This window comes from Mus musculus, chromosome 10 (assembly GCF_000001635.26).
Source record: "Mus musculus strain C57BL/6J chromosome 10, GRCm38.p6 C57BL/6J".
NCBI lineage: Eukaryota > Metazoa > Chordata > Mammalia > Rodentia > Muridae > Mus > Mus musculus.
The window spans coordinates 31448514-31469609 of NC_000076.6; the positions used below are offsets into that span (position 1 = coordinate 31448514).

General features: G+C 41.6%; 1 long non-coding RNA gene across 1 annotated transcript; it reads left to right on the forward strand.

Annotated features, from left to right (window-relative positions):
- The first annotated feature begins 298 nt into the window (after nucleotides 1-298).
- On the forward strand, nucleotides 299-14384 carry Gm51764. Its single transcript, XR_003948861.1, has 3 exons — nucleotides 299-346; nucleotides 10456-10763; nucleotides 13276-14384. It is a non-coding gene; the product is annotated as a predicted gene, 51764 (long non-coding RNA).
- The last annotated feature ends 6712 nt before the right edge of the window (nucleotides 14385-21096 follow it).

Sequence of the window (21096 nt, forward strand, 5' to 3'; positions counted from 1 at the left end):
CAAACAAGTCTTTTTAGTGGCCATACCTGGAACACAACACACAGACATGAGATTGAGTCAATGAATTCTTGCCCTCTCTGTGAGACTCCTTCTGAAGAGGTGATGGTATAGTGGATAGCATCTATAGCCAAGGGAAGGTGAGCTGGCCTGAAGCAGCTCTAGGCCTTCCATAATGCACAGTGCTGAAGGTGCTCATGAGATGTGGGCAGGGAATAAAAATAAGATGAAAGACTGGAAAGGACTAGCAAACAAAACAAAAACTGTTGCTCTTCTTCATGATCCTAGCTAGGTGCAGAACTCAAGCTTTGGTGTACCCACTCTGAAAACTGCCAGCTGTACAGCTAAGGTAAGTTTCTTAGTCTGGTAGTGCCTAGCTTTCTCCATTTTGTGGTATTCACTGATGTGTTTGTTCTCATCCTCCTGGCCCGTTGGTATTGGCTCCCAGTGTGCTGAACATAAGGACCAAATGAGGGGCTTTGTGTCATTTCTGCCCCTGTGCTCATATTCCAGATAATCTAATTTAATTTATATTTTGAAAGCTCTCTAGGTAATACTGATATTCTCCTAAGACTGAGAATGGCTGTTAGGTATTATCCACAGCAAAGATGAAAGGCACTGATTCTCCAGCTTAAATTAAAAAGTAGTCATTCAGGTAGATAGATGTAGGGAGAGAGGAATGAAAGAAGAGCAAGTATTTATACCCCTAAATGTAGAAGAATTGGAGAGGGCATAGAAACTGGAGGAGGCAGAGATTCAAGAAGCCGACATGAGTCTGTTTGTGTGTCCCACCATCTGTCCTAGAGAAGGCCTGGACCTGACAGTTCTATTGCAGGCTTTCACTCCACCTTCAGTCATGGACAGAGAGTGTGTGCATGTGTGTGTGTGTGTGTGTGTGTGTGTGTGTGTGTGTGTGTGTGTGTGTGTGTGTGATGTATTTGTGTATCTATAAATTTTCAAACCTTTTAAGCAGTGTGAAAAAACAACTGGGACTTTCCTTGAGCACCATTTGGGGTGTGAAGTTAGAGGGCGAGAGACCCTGCTAGAAGCCAAGGACACCCTGAGGGGGCTAGTGAAGAAGTAGCTGTAGAGCCACAGAATAGCTCAAGGAGAGAAGATATGCTGCAAAAAGGGGAAGGTAATTAGTGTCTAGATTGCTTTACCTCCCTGCCTTGTGCTGTACTGAGAAGGGCCAAAGGAATTGGGGAGAGACCACATGAATTCCTGAGGAGGGGCCATCATTGTTTTGTGATTATTATTTTTTTTCTATCTCTGCAAATCTTCCAGTTCTGGGAAGGATAAAAATGGAAGTTGATCTACACAGTTATTTGTGGAGGCCATGGAAGATGCAGCCTTGGCTCTGCTAGGACCACCAAAATAGAAAACCAAGAGGCGAAATAAACACCAGATGAGTAGAGCAAAGGCCCACCAGGGTGACTAAATAGGCTTTATCAGTATCATTAAGCCAAACATAGATCTGCTTGGGGCTTCCCTTCCTTCCATGCCCACCCTGTCCAGATGGCCAGGAAGAGCTGTTGTTACCTAGAAGAAAGACCTGAAAATCAAATTATCTTTTACTTCATGACCCTCTAACATATACACACAAGCACATAGACACACACACACAGAGAGAGAAAGAGAGAGAGAGAGAGAGAATATTTTCTGTGAGACCCTAGAGAGATTCGCTTTGAGATAGACACCTAAATCATGTAAAAGATACTCCAACATAAATGTAATGGTCCTAAACTACAATGTTAGATTGTATAATGAGTCTGTAACAACTACCTAAAAGACAAGCACTATTGAGCAATTGAGAGAATTATTATCACAGAAACACAATCATTTCATATCTATCCCTCTCAAAACTGAGTCCTTAACAAACTAAGTACTTTATATAAAATGTTTTACCCAACCCTCAGTGAGTGAATCAATCTTGTTTTTTTCTAAATCGCACCAGTATCTCTAGACATATTCACTAATCCATAAAGTATACATACATGTCCAGACAATTCAGAGCATTTCCTTGCTCAATAAAGCAAGAGTATTTCATTGTACTCTCAGGATCATAAATACCAATGGTTAAACCACTAAGACTTTACACAATATAATCACTTTTAAACTAATGTCTTAGTTAGGTTTTTACTGCTGTGAACAGACACCGTGACCAAGCAACTCTTAAAAGAACAACATTTAATTGGGACTACCTTACAGGTTCAAGTGGTTCAGGTCATTATCATTAAGGCAGGCATCCAGGCAGGCATGGCTCAGGAGGAGCTGAGACTTCTACATCTTAATCTGAAGGATGCTAGAATATTCATTTCCTGCTACATCCACTCCAGTAATGACTCGCTTGGCAGGTCTAAAAGCCTGGAAGCAGTCCTGAGGCAAAGAGTTTCACGGAAACTTAGCCTCCTGTAACCTTGGCATTCCTATAGCTAGAATGTCCCAGATTTGTTCCTGCGATATTGTGGAGGGTCTTGCATGCTTTCTTACAGTATTTTACTGGATAAGAGTTAGAAGTCTCAGGGCAGGCTTAGCAAAAGTATACCTAGAATCTTCATTACATTCAGGTATAGTAGACTATATTGTATATTAGAAGAAAGTTGGTGAATTCTTCTGACAAATGGAGATTCCCTACAGATACTTAAAAGAACAGCCAAGTTACTTTCATATGCAAGTATTTACCAAGGCCTAGGAAAAAGGGGAGTTGTGGTATTGCATTATTCATGATAAGGTCCGCTAGAGCAGAACCCCCTGGTGCTAGCTTTCACAAGGCTCAAAGGAGTAGCATAAATTGTGACTAGGGTGTAAAATCCTTACCTGACATTAGCTGATTCTAGGCAGGGCTGTTTTATCTTTACTGTAAACATTAACTGGTTCCTGTCAGCCCTTTGAAGGCATTCCTCTGTTTTGTGTCAGATGATCCAATGCACCTTGCCTGCTGTGACACAGTACTCCTTTATTTTCTGAGTTATATAAGACTGGTGTTCTCTTTGTGAAAAATTACATCCAGATACAGCACTCCCTTTTTCTGTGTCCATTTGTTATTTCTGGACAACTCCATGCCCACCTGCTGAAACCCCTAATTTCCTACAGATTGAGGGGGGACAACTGAGCCGGGTCCTGGCAGTTTTCAGACTCACAATGACACACCTATTCCAACAGGGCCACACCTTCTAATTGTGCCACTCTCTTGGCTGAGCATATACAAACCATCACAATTGGAGACTGTTAAAAAAAAGAAAAAGAAAAAAGAAAAAGAAAACCTAAATGCAGTCTTTAAAATACATTGGCTTTTAAAAGGTTTAATGTGTGCAACTCACACAATAATACTGGGAGACTTCAACAACCCACTTTCCTCATTGGACAGATCCAGGAAACAGAAACTAAACAGACACAGTGAAACTAACAAAAATTGTAAAACAAATGGATTTAACAGATATCTATAGAACATTTTATACCAAAACAAAAGGATATACCTTCTTTTTTTTTTTTTTTTTCCATTTTTTATTAGGTATTTAACTCATTTACATTTCCAATGCTATACCAAAAGTCCCCCATATCCACCCACCCCCACTCCCCTGCCCACCCACTCCCCCTTTTTGGCCCTGGTATTCCCCTGTACTGGGGCATATAAAGTTTGCAAGTCCAATGGGCCTCTCTTTCCAGTGATGGCCGACTAGGCCATCTTTTGATATATATGCAGCTAGAGTCAAGAGCTCCGGGGTACTGGTTAGCTCATAATGTTGTTCCACCTATAGGGTTGCAGATCCCTTTAGCTCCTTGGCTACTTTCTCTAGCTCCTCCATTGGGAGCCCTATGATCCATCCATTAGCTGACTGTGAGCATCCACTTCTGTGTTTGCTGGGCCCCGGCATAGTCTCACAAGAGACAGCTACATCTGCGTCCTCAGCACCTCATGGTACCTTCTCCAAAACTGACCATGTAATTGGTCACAAAACAGGCCTTCAACAGAAAATAGAGACAGAAGGTACTCTACCCAATTCATTCTATGAAGCCACAATTACTCTGATACCTAAACCACATAAAGACCCAACAAATATATAAATATTAAAATAATCCCATGCATCCTATCAGATCACCATGGACTAAGGCTGATCTTCAATAACAACATAAATAATAGAAAGCCCACATACATATGGAAGTTGAACAACACTCTCCCCAACTTAACTTCCTTAACTTGGTCAAGGAGAAAATAAAGAAAGAAATTAAAGGCTTTTTAGAGTTTAATGAAGCCATAATATACTAAACTTATGGGACACAATGAAAGCAGTTCTAAGAGGAAAACTCATAGCTCTGAGTGACTCCAAAAAGAAATTGGAGAGAGCATACACTAGCAGCTTGGCAGCACATCTGGAAGCTCTAGAACAAAAAGAAACAAATATGTCCAAGAGGAGTACAAGGCAGGAAATAATCAAACTCAGGGCTGAAATCAACCAAGTAGAAACAAAAAGAACTATACAAAGAATCAACAAAACCAGGAGCTGGTTTTTTGAGAAAATCAACAAGATAGTTAAACCCTTAGCAAGACTAACTAGAGGGCACAGGGACAGTATCATAATTAAGAAAAGTAGAAATGAAAGGGAAACATAACAACAGAATTTGAGGAAATCCAAAGCATCATCAGATCCTACTACAAAAGCCTATACTTAACAAAACGGGAAGCCTGGATGAAATGGACAATTTTCTAGACAGATACCAAGTACGAAAGTTAAATCAGGATGATATTAACAGTTAAAACAGTCCAATATCCCCTAAAGAAATAGAAATAGTCATTAATAGTCTCCCAACCAAAAAAAAGCCCAGAACCAAATGGGTTTAGTGCAGAGTGCTATCAGACCTTCAAAGAAGACCTAATACCAATACTTCTCAAACTACTCCAGAAAATAGAGACAGAAGGTACTCTACCCAATTCATTCTATGAAGCCACAATTACTCTGATACCTAAACCACATAAAGATCCAACAAAGAAAGAGAACTTCAGACCAATTTCCCTTATGAATATTGATGCAAAAATACTCAATAAAATGCTCACAAACTTAATCCAAGAACACATCAAGAAAATTATCCATCATGGTCAAGTAGGCTTCATCCCAGGGATGCGGGGACGGTTCAACACGTAAATCCATCAACATAATGCACTACATTATCAAAGTCAAAGAAAAAAAACGCATTTTTATTTCATTAGATACTGAGAAAGTATTTGAAAAGATCCAAAGTCTTGGAAAGATCAGAAATTCAAGGACCATACCTAAACATAGTAAAAACAATATTCAGCAAACCAGTAGCCAACTTCAAACTAAATGGAGAGAAACTTGAAGCAATCCCACTAAAATCAGAGACAAGACAAGGCTGCCCACTCTCTCCCTCCCTATTCAATATAGTACTTGAAGACCTAGCCAGAGCAATTAGACAACAAAAGGAGATTAAAGGGGTACAAATTGGAAAGGAAGAAATAAAAATATTACTATTTGCAGATGATAGGATAGTATACATAAGTGAGCCAAAAATTACACCAGAGATCTCCTAAATCTGATAAAGAACTTCAGTGAAGTAGCTGGACATAAAGTTAACTCAAACAAATCAGTGGCCTTTCTCTTCACAAAGGGTAAACAGGTTGAGAAAAAAATTAGGGAAACAACACCCTTCACAATAGTCACATATAATATAAAAGACCTTGGTGTGACTCTAACTAAGGAAGTGAAAGATTTATATGATAAGAACCTCAAGTCTCTGAGGAAAGAATTCAAAAGAGATCTCAGAAGATGGAAAGATCTCCCATGCTCATAGATTGGCAGGATTAATATAGTAAAAATGGCCATCTTGTCAAAAGCAATCTACAGATTCAATGCAATCCCCATCAAAATTCCAAATCAAATCTTCACAAAGTTAGAAATGACAATTTGCAAATTCACCTGGTATAACAAAAAACGTAGGATAGCAAAAACTATTCTCAACAATAAAAGAACTTCTTCAGGTAGAATCACCATCCCTGACCTTAAGCTGTGCTACAGAGCAATTGTGATAAAAACTGCATGGTACTGGTACAGTGACAGACAGGTATATCAATGGAATAGAATTGAAGACCCAGAAATAAAACCACACACATCCATGGACACTTAATATTTGATCAAGGAGCTAAAACCATCCTGTGGAAAAAAAAAGACAGCATTTTCAACAAATGCTGCTGGTATAACTGGCAGTTATCATGTAGAAGAATGTGAATTGATGCATTCTTATCTCCTTGTACTAAGCTCAAGTCTAAGTGGATCAAGGAACTCCACCTAAAACCAGAGACACTGAAACTTGTAGAGGATAAAGTGGTGATGAGCCTTGAACATATGGGCACAGGAGAAAAATTCCTTAACAGAATAGCAATGGCTTGTGCTATAAGATCAAGAATTGACAAATGGGAGCTCATAAAATTGCCAAGCTTTTGTAAGGCAAAGGACACTGTCATTAAAAAAAAAAAGGCAAACAACAGATATGGAAAAGAGGGCTAAATCAAAAAGAGGGCTAATATCCTATAGGTACAAAGAACTCAAGAAGCTGGACTCCAGAGAACCAAATCACCCTATTAAAACATGGGGTACAGAATTAAACAAAGAATTCTCAACTGAGGAATACCAGATGGGTGAGAAGCACTTGAAAAATGGTCAACATCCTTAGTCATCAGGTAAATTCAATTCAAAACAACCCTGAGATTCCACCTCTCACCAGTCAGAATGGCTTAAGTTCAAAAACTGAGGTGACAGCAGATGCTGGCAAGAATGTGGAGGAAGAGGAACATTCCTCCATTGCTGGTGGAATTGCAAGCTGTTACAACTACTGTGGAAATCAGTTTGGCGGTTCCTCAGAAAATTGGACATAGTATTACCTGATGACCCAGCTATACCACTCCTGGGAATATACCCCGCAGAAGCTCTAACATGTAATAAGGACACATACTCTACTAGCAGCCTTATTTATAATATTCAGAAGTTGGAAAGAACCCAGATGTCTCTCAATAGAGGAATGGATACAGAAGGAGTACTATGTACTTATTAAAATAATTAATTTATGAGATTCATAGGCAAATGGATGGATCTGGAGACTATCATCCTGAGTGAGGTAACTCAATCACAAAAGAACACACTTGATATGCACTCACTGATAAGTGGATATTAGCCCAGAAGCTCAGAATACCCAAAATACAATTCAAAAAACACATGAAACCCAAGAAGAAGGAAGACCAAAGTGTGGATACTTCGATCCTTCTTAGAAGGGGGAATAAAATACCCATGAAAGGAGTTACAGAGACAGAGTGTGGAGCAGAGACTGAAGGAATCTAGAGACCAATCCATCTGGGGATCCATCCCATATACAACCACCAAACCCAGACACTATTGTGGATGCCTACAGGTGCTTGCTGATAGGAGCTTGATATAGCTGTCTCCTGAGAGGCTCTGCCAGTGCCTGACAAATACAGAAATGGATGCTCACAATCATCCATTTGATGGAGCACAGGGTCCCCAATGAAGGAGCTAGAGAAAGTTCCCAAGGAGTTGAAGGGGTTTATAACCCCATAGAAGGAACAACAATATAAACTAACCAGTATGTCCAGAGCTCCCTGGGATGCAAACACCAACCAAAGAAAACACATGGTGGGACTCAGGGTTCTAACTGCATATGTAGCAGAGGATGGCCTAGTAGGTCATCAATGGGAGGAGAGGCCCTTGGTCCAGTGAAGGTTCTGTGCCTCAGTATAGGGGAATGTCAGGGCCAGGAAGCGGGAATGGGTGGGTTGGTGAGCATGGGGAGTGAGGGGTGAGGGAATGGGAGGTTTTCAGAAGGGAAACCAGGAAAGGGGATAACATTTGAAGTGTAAATAAAGACAATATCTTAAAAAATAAAATAAACTATACTTTCTGCTTAGAATTCTGATGATATAAACAACGCATCTCAGAGAACTTATTAATGACATCAGTCACAAAAACTAAACAGGTGTAGGTTTTGAGCAAGAGATAATTCAATACCCTGGGGTTAGCATACCGGGGAGTAGTTTTCTCTTGATGTGAATTAAGCTATGTTACCCCAGAAAATCTGTAAAGTACAAATCCCAAATACTTCAGAATGTTCTCTTACTTGAAAGAAGGGTGGTTACACATGGAATTAGTTCAGATAAGGCCGAACAGCAGTATGATAGGATTTTAATCAAAATTGACTAGAGTCCTTATGAGGAGAGAAAAAGAAACACTGACAGACTGATGGCCATATGATGCCAGAGGCAGAGATGGGAATCAAAAATCAACTAGGTGTAGCAGTCCAGCGGTCATGGAGCACTGGGTATGCCTGGAAGGAGAGCTGGGCATGGAATAGAAAGGGCAGACCCAAGGAAACATTCTTTGTTTTAGGCTGGGTTCAGTTGCTTTTTTTCAGTTGTATTGAGTTGCAAAGTAAGCTCAGTAGGTGGTCAGCTCAAGGCTCAGGCAGGAAGATGCAATGCAGTGAGGCCAGGTACCTGGCTTCAGCCATCTGAGACTTGTTTAGCCATCTCAAGGCTGGGGGAAGGGCACAACACAGCAAGTGCTTAGTCAACATTCTATTGCTCTAAAGATACACCACAACCACAGCAACTCTTTTAAAGGAAAGCATTTAATTGGAGCTGGCTTACAATTTCAGAGGTTTAGTCCATTATCATCATGGTGGGAAGCATGGCAGCTTGCAGGCAGCCAAGGTGCTGGAGAACTAACTTGAGTACATTAGGATTTGCAGGCAGCAAGAAGAAGACCCTGGGCCTGCCAGGCTTTGGCTTTTGAATCTTTAAACCCCACCACCAGTGACACTCTTCTCCAAGAAGGCTACACTTAATCCAACAAGGGTACACATCTTAATCCCTCTCAAGTAGTGATATTCCCCATTACCAAGCATTCAAATATATGAGCCTGAAAAAATGGGATCTAGAACAGCCAATAGAACTATATTCCCTAAAGTCTCCAGATACCTCTGGGTCATCTATGTCCTGTACAAAATCAATCAGTACCTAGGGCTGCTGTGGTGTGAGAGAGTAAAGAAATGGCTGTTGTCGGTATCAGGTAATGAAAGGCAAGGCCTGCTGGGGTTTAAAGTATGCACAGAATCAACTACGAAGCATGATTGTGCAAGGAGGAGCTAACATCTTCCAAGGGTGTTGCATAATGTGGAAAAAGGGTGTGGTGGTTTGATGAGAATGGAAGCATAGGCTCCTATGTTTGAATGCTTGGTCCTTACTTGGCCTACACCAGATCCAGTCTCTCTCTCTTTCTCTCTCTCACTCTCTCTCTGTCTGTCTTTGTCTCTTCTGTCTCTCTCTGTGTCTTTCTCTCCCTGTGTGTCTATCTGTCTGTCTTTGTCTTTCTCTCTCTCTCTCTCTCTCTCTGTCTTTGTCTCTTCTGTCCCTCTGTCTCTGTCTCTCTCTGTCTGTCTTTGTCTCTTCTGTCTCTCTCTGTGTCTTTGTCTCTCTCTGTGTCTCTCTGTCTGTCTCTGTCTCTCTCTTTCTGCTGCTGCCTGTGCCATGATGGTAAAGAACTAACCCTCTGAAACTGTAAGCAAGGTCCCAATTAAACGTATTCTTCTATAAGAGTTGCCTTGGTCATGGTTTCTTGTCATAGCAATAGAAGAGTAACTAAGACAGAGGGAGAAAATTCACCATTTGATAATAGAAATTTTTTTTTTTTTTTAAAGATTTATTTATTTATATGTAAGTACACTGTAGCTGTCTTCAGACATTCCAGAAGAGGGTGTCAGATCTCGTTACGGATGGTTGTGAGCCACCATGTGGTTGCTGGGATTTGAACTCCGGACCTTCGGAAGAGCAGTCTGGAAGAGCAGTCGGGTGCTCTTACCCACTGAGCCATCTCACCAGCCCGATAATAGAAATTTTTAAGCCAATGTATAGGTTAATCACTTACACATTAAGCCACTTACTCATTAATCAATAGGGATTGGAATGAAAAAGTAGTGGATCATAAATGGCCCATGAGCTCCCAAACAAAACAAAACAATAAAACAGCAATAATAGAAACAACAACAACAAAAAAACCCCAAATAACTTGCCCAGAGTCACTAATAATCCAAGAACTATGAATCTATATCTTTTCAAGATAAGATTGCACATTTACATATCTAAAAATCAGGGACTAGCTGACCTCCTGAAACTCATGATATCACATAGGTGCTACCTGAACACCTGTTGCCAAGGAAACAGCCACCATATTCCCAGAATCCACCTGGCTCATCTCCCACCTTTACCTGTGACTATGTCAGCATCCATATATAAAGAAACTCTCTCTCTCTCTCTCTCTCTCTCTCTCTCTCTCTCTCTCTCTCTCTCTCTCTCTCTCCCCCTTCTCTTTCCACCACCACTTTGCCCCTCTCTCTCGCAATAAACCTCACGTGGAACTGTTTGGCCTGGTGTAGTCCTTCTGAACATGTGCAACGATTAAGATGATAACATTGGTGCCAAAGATTTCGGTAATCGCTATGCAGGGGAGCTGCGGGGCCCAGCAGCCGTCACTACCTGACATGAAGGTGAACCAGGTGAATCTGCCACTGCCGCAGGAGAACCAATGCCACGAGATGGCCGCCACCACCTGCAGTCACTGCTACACCATGTGGACTCCATCAGCTGGCACCTACCGTCATCCACCACGTGGATTTCCACTGCTACTGCAGACCATCGCCATTGACACTGTTGCCACCTTGTGAGACTCACAGACTTCTACCACGTGAGTTGTGCCACTGAGGCCTACCATGTGCTTCTGGGCACACCAACCAACCACACGGTTCCATGCTTCCTGCTACCTGACTGAAGAAGCCTGCAAACACACAGGCATATTAATTGGAAAGGAGTTTCTCCAGTTGGTGGAAGTGACCCTATATGTCCAGATAGAGCCTGGTCAGCCTCTTTTGGGTTAAGGTGTTGGCTTTCAATGCCCCAGTTCTTATGACTGGCCTCCTGGCTGACCTACAAGTTAGGACATAGGCCTTTGGGTGACTCCCTTCTTGAAAGCAGTTCATAAATCCCTTGAGCTCTTGCAGCCAGCCAAAAATTCCTCGTACCAGGTTGAATTGCTTTCTGGCAATTTCTGGGAAAATTGCAGCTGTAGCCTCTAGTTATTCATGTGACAACCTGAATTTCTAGTTTGGCCTTATGCTACTAACCCGCTGATGAGCTCTTCTTAGGATGCCGGCACTAAAAGTTCAGTGACAACTTCCCTGCCCTACCCCTGTCACCCAATTGTCTTCGAACGTACCTCTAGGCACCCCACTGGGATGTCTCCTGGAAAATCTCAAATCTCTGAAATTAATGCCCAATTTGAGGCCCTCAAAACTGATACACCTCTGTAATAAAGTCTGGATTCAATACCTTCTAGATAATAATTCCCCAAATGGCCAGCCTAGACCTGATCATTTTGAGAGATCTCCATACATACTGCCAGCAGTTGTGTAAATAGAAAGAGGTTTCATATATTCAAGCATTCATCTATCTTCACTCTCAACCCTCTCTGTTCTTCCTGTTTGCCAACCCAACTTCTCTTAGCCATGAAACCTACACACCCTCCACTAGATGATGCTACAACACTTGATCCTGCCAATGAGCCACCTTCCCTCTGCTGCAGACCCCTGCCTCCACGTGGCCAAAACCCCAAACTGCCACCTCAGTTTCTCCTTCTCAGGCCCCAGAGCCTACTAGCTTGACCTCTCCAGACCCCTCCCCCTCCTTCTGTGCCAGCTGCAGGTCACTCCAAATGCCCTGCATTGGCAACAAACTTTACCCCTCCTATCAAGAGTTCTAAGGCCACAGCCAGACCCCCAAGTCCTTCTTCTCCTCCAGGAACACCTGACCCAACATTGGTTCTTCCTCTAAGGGAAATGGCTGGTGTTGATGGTCTGGTCAGAGTACATGTTCCTTTCACATGGAGTGAACTTTCTCAAGTAGAAAGCAGGCTGGGTTCCTACACTTCTAACTCCTCACTCCGCCAGCTTTATTAAGGAGTTCCAGTACATCACTCAATCTTATAGCTTGACTTTCCATGATGTTCATTTGATTCTTACTAATAGTTTACTCTCTGATGAATGCAGACGAGTTTGGGAAGAGGCAAAAGGACATACAGATGAAATTCACCAAACAGATGGAACATATCCAGTTGGATCTGAGGCAGTGTGTGACCAGGATCCCTGATGGAATTGCAATTCCACAGGTGGTATCTTAGCCAGAGACAGGTTCATTACATGTCTTCTGACTGGCCTAAGAAAGGCAGACTTAAAGCCAGTAAATTTTGAAAAACTCCAAGAGGTTGTCCAGGAAAAGCAGGAGAACCCATCTCAATTTTTAGAATACCTCACAAAAACTTTATTGCAACATACTAATCTGGATCCTGTAAACCCAGAAGGTAAGCAATTTCTGATGACATAAAAGCCAAACTTAGAAAGCTAGAGAAGGGACCTCTAACTCCACAGGCAGAAGTCTTAGCACTGGCCTTCAAGGTGTACCATGAGGGAGATGAGAAAGCCTGAAAATAAAGATACCACATGCTGGCAAAGGCTGTCTGGCCAGCTCCAGCTACTACCATGGACTCCTGGCATTCTAAGGCTCAGAGACCACCAGGCCCTTGCTATAGATGTGGTCAGCAAGGTCACTGGGCAAGGGCCTGCCCTATCCCCAACAAGCCAAGAGGACCATGTCCTAGGTGCCATCAGAAGGGACATTGGGCTGTTGATTGCCCTCAAGTAGCACAAAACAGAGAGACATCACTCCCAGATAAGACAGCCGACCTCCTAGGCTTGGCTATAGATAACTGAAGCAGCCAAAGTTCCCTCAACCTGACCACGCCTATCACTAGCAAGGAGCCCTGGGTAGTTATCATGGCATGTGGGTGGCCCATCTCCTTCCTCTTGGACACCGGGACCACTTACTTAGTCCTGACAGAGTTTTGGGGACCCACTGCACATTCGAGTTTTCTTATCATCGAGGTAGGAGGACAACCTAATCTTCCTCATCAGACCCCACCACTTAGCTGCATTTTTAGAGGTATATTTCTCACCCATTTCTTTTTGGTAGTGCCAACATGTCCTGTCCCCTTATTGGGAAGGGATCTTCTAGCTAGGCTGGGAGCCTCTATTTCCTTTGCTCCTCCTATTTGCCTAAACCCAAGCTCACCAGAAGTACCTCTGCTCCTTCTTCTAGCCAGCCAACATACTAACACTAACATGTTGTTTCCTTTACCAACTTCTCAGGTGGACCCTCGAGTTTTGAATGCCCAGAACCCCTCTTTTGCTAAACATCATTCTCTTGTTGTCATCCAGTTATTGGACTCTACCAGGTACATCACCCAAGCGCAATACCCTTTCTCTCTCCAAAGCTTTAGGGGACTTAATCCTATCATTTCTGACCACTTAAGGAAAAAACTCTTTTGCCCCACCTCTTCTCCATTTAACACCCCTATACTAGCCGTCAAGAAACCTAATGGAACCTATCGACTGGTTCCAGACCTCAGACACATTAATTCTGGAGTGGTTCCCCCTCCATCGCATTATGGCTAACTCTTATACATTTCTTTCCACTATCCCCTCTTTGACATCACCCCTCATAAATGGCACTAACTTGTCATTTCATCTTTTGCTTCAGGCCTTAATGTCGACATACCAACTCCTTAATGTCACCAGGCCTGGTCACTTTAAAGATTGCTAGATATGTGTACCCCCTGGAATTAACTCACAATTGTCACTAGCAGTGTCTCCAGTGATACTGTCAAGTAACTTTACCTCACCTTTTGCCAGCTGCCCTGACTCTGACATTGCCATGACTCCATATGTTACTTCTATCCCTCTCTTTGGCATGGCAAACTGTTTTAATACGTCTGGGACACATTCTATAGGAATGCTAAGTTCCCTAGATGGCAATAGAACCATAACCCTCGATATATCATCTCTGCCACAATGCCCTGCAATCCAGAACACGTTGATTCTTTGTGACACTCAGGCATATCATCGCCTACCCATCAGCTGGTTAGGAGTTTGCACATTGGTACTCCTTTTTCCTGAACTGGGAGTAATCCAGGGAAATGAGCCCCTGCCAATCCCAGATGTAGATATGATAGCTGCCCAACATAAGAGGGCAGTTCAGGTCGTGCCACTCTTGGTCACTATGGCAATAGCCATAGATGTTGGTACTGGAATTGCAGGTCAAACAACTTCCATGACCCAATATAATACATTCACTTCCCAATTTAAAAGCGATCTTCAAGAATGACTGAGGCTGTGCTTACTATCCAGAAACAGATCGATTCTCTGGTAGCTGTGGTGCTTCAGAACTGATGGGGGCTAGATGCCCTGACAGATAAAGACGGTGGCCTTTGCCTGTTCCTCCAAGAAGAATGCTGTTTCTACATCAACCAATCTGGGATAGTGAGAAATAAAATCCAGGAGCTACAGTCAGACATAAAGAATTTCAAGGAACATGAATTTCTGGGATTTTCGAAAACCCTATATGGAAGTGGATACTACCTTTTGTAATGCCTTTTCTAGTCATCCTCCTGGTGTTATTATTTGCTCCCTGCCTCATTAATCTTGTTTCTACATTCCTTCAATGACAAATAAAAAAAAAATCTAACCAAACTATGAATCAGTTCCTGTTACAGGACTACCAGTCACTGCCCACAGAAGATCTGCTGTCCACAGAGAAACCTGATGCGAACATTTACCAAGTGGATCCCGATGGTGAAAGTCAGCTGCACACCAAAGTTGATGACACCCCTAGACAGCAGGAAGTAGCTTAAGAGACACAATACCCTCATTCCCTTTTCACCATCAGCTTCCCCCTTCTCTCTTTTCCTTCTCTTTATAATAACAAGAAGGGAGGTATATTGGTATCAGGACCTCTGAAACCTGTGACATCACATAGGCATGACCCGCACACCAATTGCCAAGTTAACAGCCACCATATTCCCAGAATCCACCTAGCTCACCTCCCAAGTTTATCTGTGACTACATCAGCATCCATAAATAAAGGCACCCCTGATCTTTCTCCCTTTCTCTTTCTCTTTTCTCCCTTCTCTTTCTACTGCCACCTTGCCCCACACCCGACCCCAATAAACCTCACATGGAACTATTTGGCCTGGTGTGATCCTTCTGAAGCCACGTGACAATCAAGATCATAACACCAAACAATAGTGTCCACAGGAAGAAAAACAATGCTGCTTTCACCCATGGTTGAGGTAAATTTGCACAGAAGCATCGAAGGACAGTGGAGCAGTACACAACAAAGTTGAAATATTGGAGCTTCAGTCCATCTAGCTCATGCCTGGGTCTCCATCTCATCAGAACTGGAAGAATCTTCCTTAACCCTGTCTGTGTAGAAGGACACATGCACTGACTATAATAACCAAAATTTTCAAACTTGTAAATTCCCATCAACATGAATTGCATAAATGAAGTGGATAAACAAGGGTTCTATATTTATGTGAACTATTATAAGCACCAGGAAAAATCTAGTTATACTTTCAAATATTCCTATGGTTAAATCTGGAAAACAGAAGGAATCCAAAATCACTACCTTTCAATACGTTGGCTGTACTTGTTTTCCTTAAAGTTTGAAAAAAGTGCAATGCAATGTGTGCCGCCTGGACAACTATGAATGGAGTGCAATGTAAATTTGTAGACCAAGATTGTTTGAACCTGTTTCTTGTTTCTTAACTCAGTTGTAGGATTCCCAAGTGTGAACTTGGAAAGTAACATTCTGTTGCAGTGTTCAAAGGCTGGTCTGGTCTAGAAAGGTGTGTATGACAACAGTATAAATTATCCAGGAAGGAGGGGTGGACATTTCAGGACAGTGTGAAGGAAGGAGCATGCCAACTGGAGCAGACCACAGGCTTGGATCATTTCTATAGAGTTTTATTAAAAAAAAAAAAAAAACAAACGGATACCACATGAGTAAAAATGCAATGTTTTGATAGAACTGGGTGGGGCACCCTGATGAGAATTTCTTCCTGGAAAATCATGAATAATGCCCGCAGCCTTATAAGGGTTCAGTGACAAAGTAGGATTCTATCAAATCCACTCTGAGTAACCAATAAGTTAATTGTGCTTACTTGTAAGAGCTGGGGGAGACAGGAGGGGGAGAGGGAGACCCTAGGGGAGGAGAAGGAGGAGAAACTACAGTTGGAATGTGATGTATGAGAGGAGAATATATATATATATATATATATATATATATAAATTTTAAAAACTAATTATAAGATAATAGGCAAAGGGCTGCTTTTAGGAGTTTGGAGGACCCCAGAGAGTTGGCACTGGAAAGTCTTTGCCTGGCCAAAAAGATGGCTTCTTCTAAGCTGCATAGATGTTCATACCCATTGCTGGGATGCTACATATTTTGCATATCTATTCTATTTATTAGTCCATCTATTTTCCCACTGGAGTAATTAAAAAAAAAAAAGCTTTTCGGTCATGAGCTGGGTCAACAGTTTAAAGTATTCACTTAAAACTGAAGGAAGCTGATAGGACAGGACAGGCTCCAGGAGTTCTCAGGCAGTGTCACAGCCTAACCAGCTCAGAATGGGAAATTCACAACTGCCCGCTACTGTCTGTCAAATGAGCACAGAAGCTTCTTCTGAAAGATGAATGAAATCAATCTAAAAGCAAGGTTGATCCAGCAGGCTGCTTGTAAAATTCAATATCCTGCAGAGGAAAAAAAATCATTTTTATTCCTCTTATATAGTCAGAATTTTACTTTCTATTTTATTATTTTTTATTTCACCTCCCCTGATTTCCAACCTACTTATCTGCTAACATCACACACTAACACATGCACGCATGTGCTCACTTACACATAAACACACATACACACCTACACTCATGCATACGACAAATCATAAGCATTGAGTTTTGAGGGGAAATTGTGAATATGCAGTGGCCTCATTTACAGACTAAATAATGACTTTCTGTCAAGCAAGCCCACAGTTCTCTGTTTTCCCGATGACCACTGCAAGTACTGCCTCAGGTCCAGTCAGGATCTGCATACAAAGTCAGCCATTTGTAGCAGCTTTCAGTTTCCTCGGTGAGGCAAGTGACTCTGTAACTTCCTGTGTTCGTACATTTAGTATCTGTTGAGGAAACGCTATCACCCCTGTCCTCCAAAGTAACTTTTCATAAATCTTGCAGATTCAATTCTAAAAACTTGCTTTTCTGTGTGAAGTTTCCTTAACTCTTTATACCATGAAATCCACCAATAGGGAATTAAGTTTCCAAAGTGTTATAGGAGGTTATTTTTTTCTATGTTTATCATTAGGCTATTGTTTAGTGTATATTAAATCTTACTCATTTTTCATGATAAAAAGTTGGTGTATGAAATACTTTAAAAATAAATCAATTTCAATAGAAATATTTAAAACTCACAGCTCATCTAGACAAGGCAAAATAGTTTGTGAATTAGCGATTACAAATAGATTCAAAACTGTGTTGTCCAAAATGAACACCAGGGGATGCCAAATCATAAGGATGCTAAAATAAGCCTGTAAAGGAAACCCTTGTTTCAATGGAAATACCAATGAGAATAAGAGCCAGCATTTCTTGATTATGTATTCCATTCTAAGCACTTTTTCTTAGCCAATTTTCTTATATAAGCTCATTTTTCCTCACAATATCTTTAAAATGAGATGTTATTATCTCTATTTTGTAGATAGGATATGTCAGATGATAAAAATGTTTATGTTGCTTTGCTTCAATTTGTGGTTTACATTGCATCCAACCTTATTCCACGCACTGTCCTAGGGTCTGATATGGATTAGCTCAGCTACAATTTGCAATAACCGCACGATTCATGTTGTATCGCACCCTTTGTTCTCAATGCCTTGATTGAAACCTAGGGAGATTCTTGAATTTCCTCCAAACACATGTAAGGCATAATTGGTTCAAACAACGTCTATCTGGAGCTGAAGCTTCAGTTTCACTCAGTTGAATAAACAATGACAGATGCACAATAAAATCACTCAACTTATCTTACCCTGCTCTTTCTCATTGGACCCAAGTACACACCTCAAATACTCATGATGTATGCCATTTCTCCATCTAGTATTAAGTTAGGGTTTCAGAGGCAGCATACCAAGCAGCATGTGGCTACAAAGGCTTGACATTCATTTCATTTATTTATTTTATGGCTCATGTGTTTACAGTTATATGTACATTATGGAAACAAGAGAATGAGTCCATAGGACTAACTTACCACCACAGACGACACTCATGCCAGGTGCTCATTTCACCACATGCTATGCTAGAGAGGCTACAACAAAGGAAGAAACGCTACAAAGAAAATGGCTTTGTGGGATTCTCAGCCACTCTTGAAATGAAATGGTAACATTTAACTGAATTGGATCAAGAAAGCATCCTATAGAAGAAGGAGGGAGGAAAAAGAGGAGGAAGGAGAGAGGGGGAAGAGGGGAAAGAAAAGAAGGAGGGAAAATAAGGAGAGATTATAGGCCATTGGTAATAATTGTGGCTTTAATTTCTTGATTTTTCACATAAACTTATGTGTGGTTCACTCAAAGAAACTTGCATTAAAAAATGTGGGGGGTTAGAAATGCCATGAACAAAATTTAAAGTTATGAAAATTTAAACATGATAGTAGTCCTTCCTTAGTATATATTTATCCACTTAGCTAGTTTGAGGCACAACGCTTTGAGCATGGTAGACAGTGTGATACCATAACCGTGGCCTTCAGAATGTTTATTTTGCTAGTAAGTGACCTGAAAGAGTCAGCAGACTGGTATGTTTTCCAGTGAGTAAGATAAACACAGAACACCGCACTGCCCTTCCTAGACTGCTCTGGTTTTTCTGTTCTGGGCTCTGGGATGAACTCCCCTTCCAGACCAGGATTTCCACCTTCCTTTTGGCAGAGCCGAGCCAGCCTGCACTAGTTAAAAGCTTGCTCATGCTGCTTGTGCTGTGAGCAAGATCCCAGAGGTTTCAGAAAGTTATAAGCAGTATGCTGGGTTCCGTAGCTGAAATTTAGGCCATAAAAATGAATTATGAATTCTACAAGCACAGTTGTTAGTTTGGGCTTGATTTTCAAGATTTATTTTATTTTTATTTTATGTATATGTGTATATAGGCCACGTGTGCGGCAGTGCCCAAGGAAGCAGAGGAGGCCACTGGATCCCCTAGAGCTGGAGTCACAGGCTGCTGTGAGCTGCCTCAGGAAACGAAACTCCGAGTGTCTGAGCCATCTCATCATCCCTAGCACAGTTTTTAACGGAGAACAAGGAAGGGGAGCTACTTTTGCTCTGTGCTGTCTTTCCTGGGTGTCTAGTGTTTCCTAACAGTATACTCAGCTCTCAACATCATTTTGACCTTCCATTTGTAGTTGCTGAGAGTTCAAGGTAGACTGCATGGACTTTCCGGTGTTGTCCTTCTTCTCATTGGCAAGGAAAGGCCAGCTCCTCAAAACCCCTCCTTGCCATACTGCTGACTCTTGGGCTTGCCTAGTCTCCCTGTCTGGAGTGGTTATCTGTTTTCAAGAATGCCACTACAAAGTACTGCTACACGCCCTAAACAATGGAAAGAAAATTTTTTTTTCATGGATCTGTAGAGTCTGAGATTAAGACTAGAGGGCTGGTGTCCTCTCAGGTCTCTCTCTATGAGTCGTGCTCACCCCAACACCTATACCCCACCTCCATTTTCAAACTATCTTTCTTCTCTGAGTACCTCATCTCTCTCTGTGAAGATAGTGTGAAGACTGAGTTAACATCTTCCCTAATGATGTCATCAAAAAGTAACTGTCTCTTTAAAGCAGTGGTTCTCAGCCTTCCTAATGATCCGACTCTCTAATATGTATATATGTGTGTGTGTGTGTGTATATATATATATCCCCTCATGTTGTGGTCACACCAACCATAAAATTATTTGTTGCAACTTCATAACTGTAATTTTGCTACTGTTATGAATCATAATGTAAATATCCAATATGCAGAATATTTGATATTAGACACTTGTGAAAAGGTTGTTTTACCCCAAGGGGTAGGACAACAGACTGGTTGAGAAATATTGCCTTAAAGACTTCATGTATAAGTGTGGTCACATTCTGGGACAGTAACAGTTAGGGTATTGATTTGGAAATGGAGGGCACAAATCCATCCAGTGAGGGGTTATTGTTATAATGTGAATATTTTGCTAGTTAATGTTTTGTTTCCTTCCTAATTAATGTGTGGACTGGCAGAAATAGGCAGTGACATTCACTCATGATCTAGATCTCTTACTTCACAGTCCATGAGAGATCTGGGGGGTCTGGTTGGTTGATATTGTTGTTCTTCCTATGGGGTTGCAAACCCCTTCAGCTCCTTCAGTCCTTTCTCTAGCTCCTCCATTGGGGACCCCATGCTCAGTCGAATGGTTGGCTGCTAGCATCTGCCTCTCTATTTGTCAGGTTCTAACAGAGCCTCTCAGGAGACAGGTATATCAGGCTCTTGTCAGCAAAAACTTCCTGGCATCCACAATATTGTCTGCATTTGGTGATTGTATATGGGATAGATCCCCAGGTTGGGCAGTCTCTGGATGGCCTTCCCTTCAATCTCTGCTGCATTTATTGTCTCCATATTTGCTCTTGTGAGTATTTTGTTTCACCTTCCAAGAAGGACCAAAGCACCCACATTTTGATCTTCCTTCTTCTTGAGCTTCATGTGGTCTGTAATGTGAATTGTATCTTGGGTTTCACAAGCTTTTGGGCTAATATCCACTTATCGGTGAGTACATACCAGGTATGTTGTTTTGTGAATGGGTTACATTCATTTTGGATATTTTCAAGTTCCAGACATTTGCCTAAGAATTACATAAATTCATTGTTTTTAATAGCTGAGTAGTAGTACTTCATTGTCTAAATGGATCACATTTTTGTATCCATTCCTCTGTTGAAGGATATCTGGGTTCTTTCCTGTTCTGGCTATTATAAATGAGGCTGCTATGAATAGTGGAGCATGTGTCCTTATTGGAGCATCTTTTGGGTATATGCCCAGGAGTGGTATAGCTGAGTCCTCAGGTAAAATTATGTCCAAATTTCTAAGGAACTGC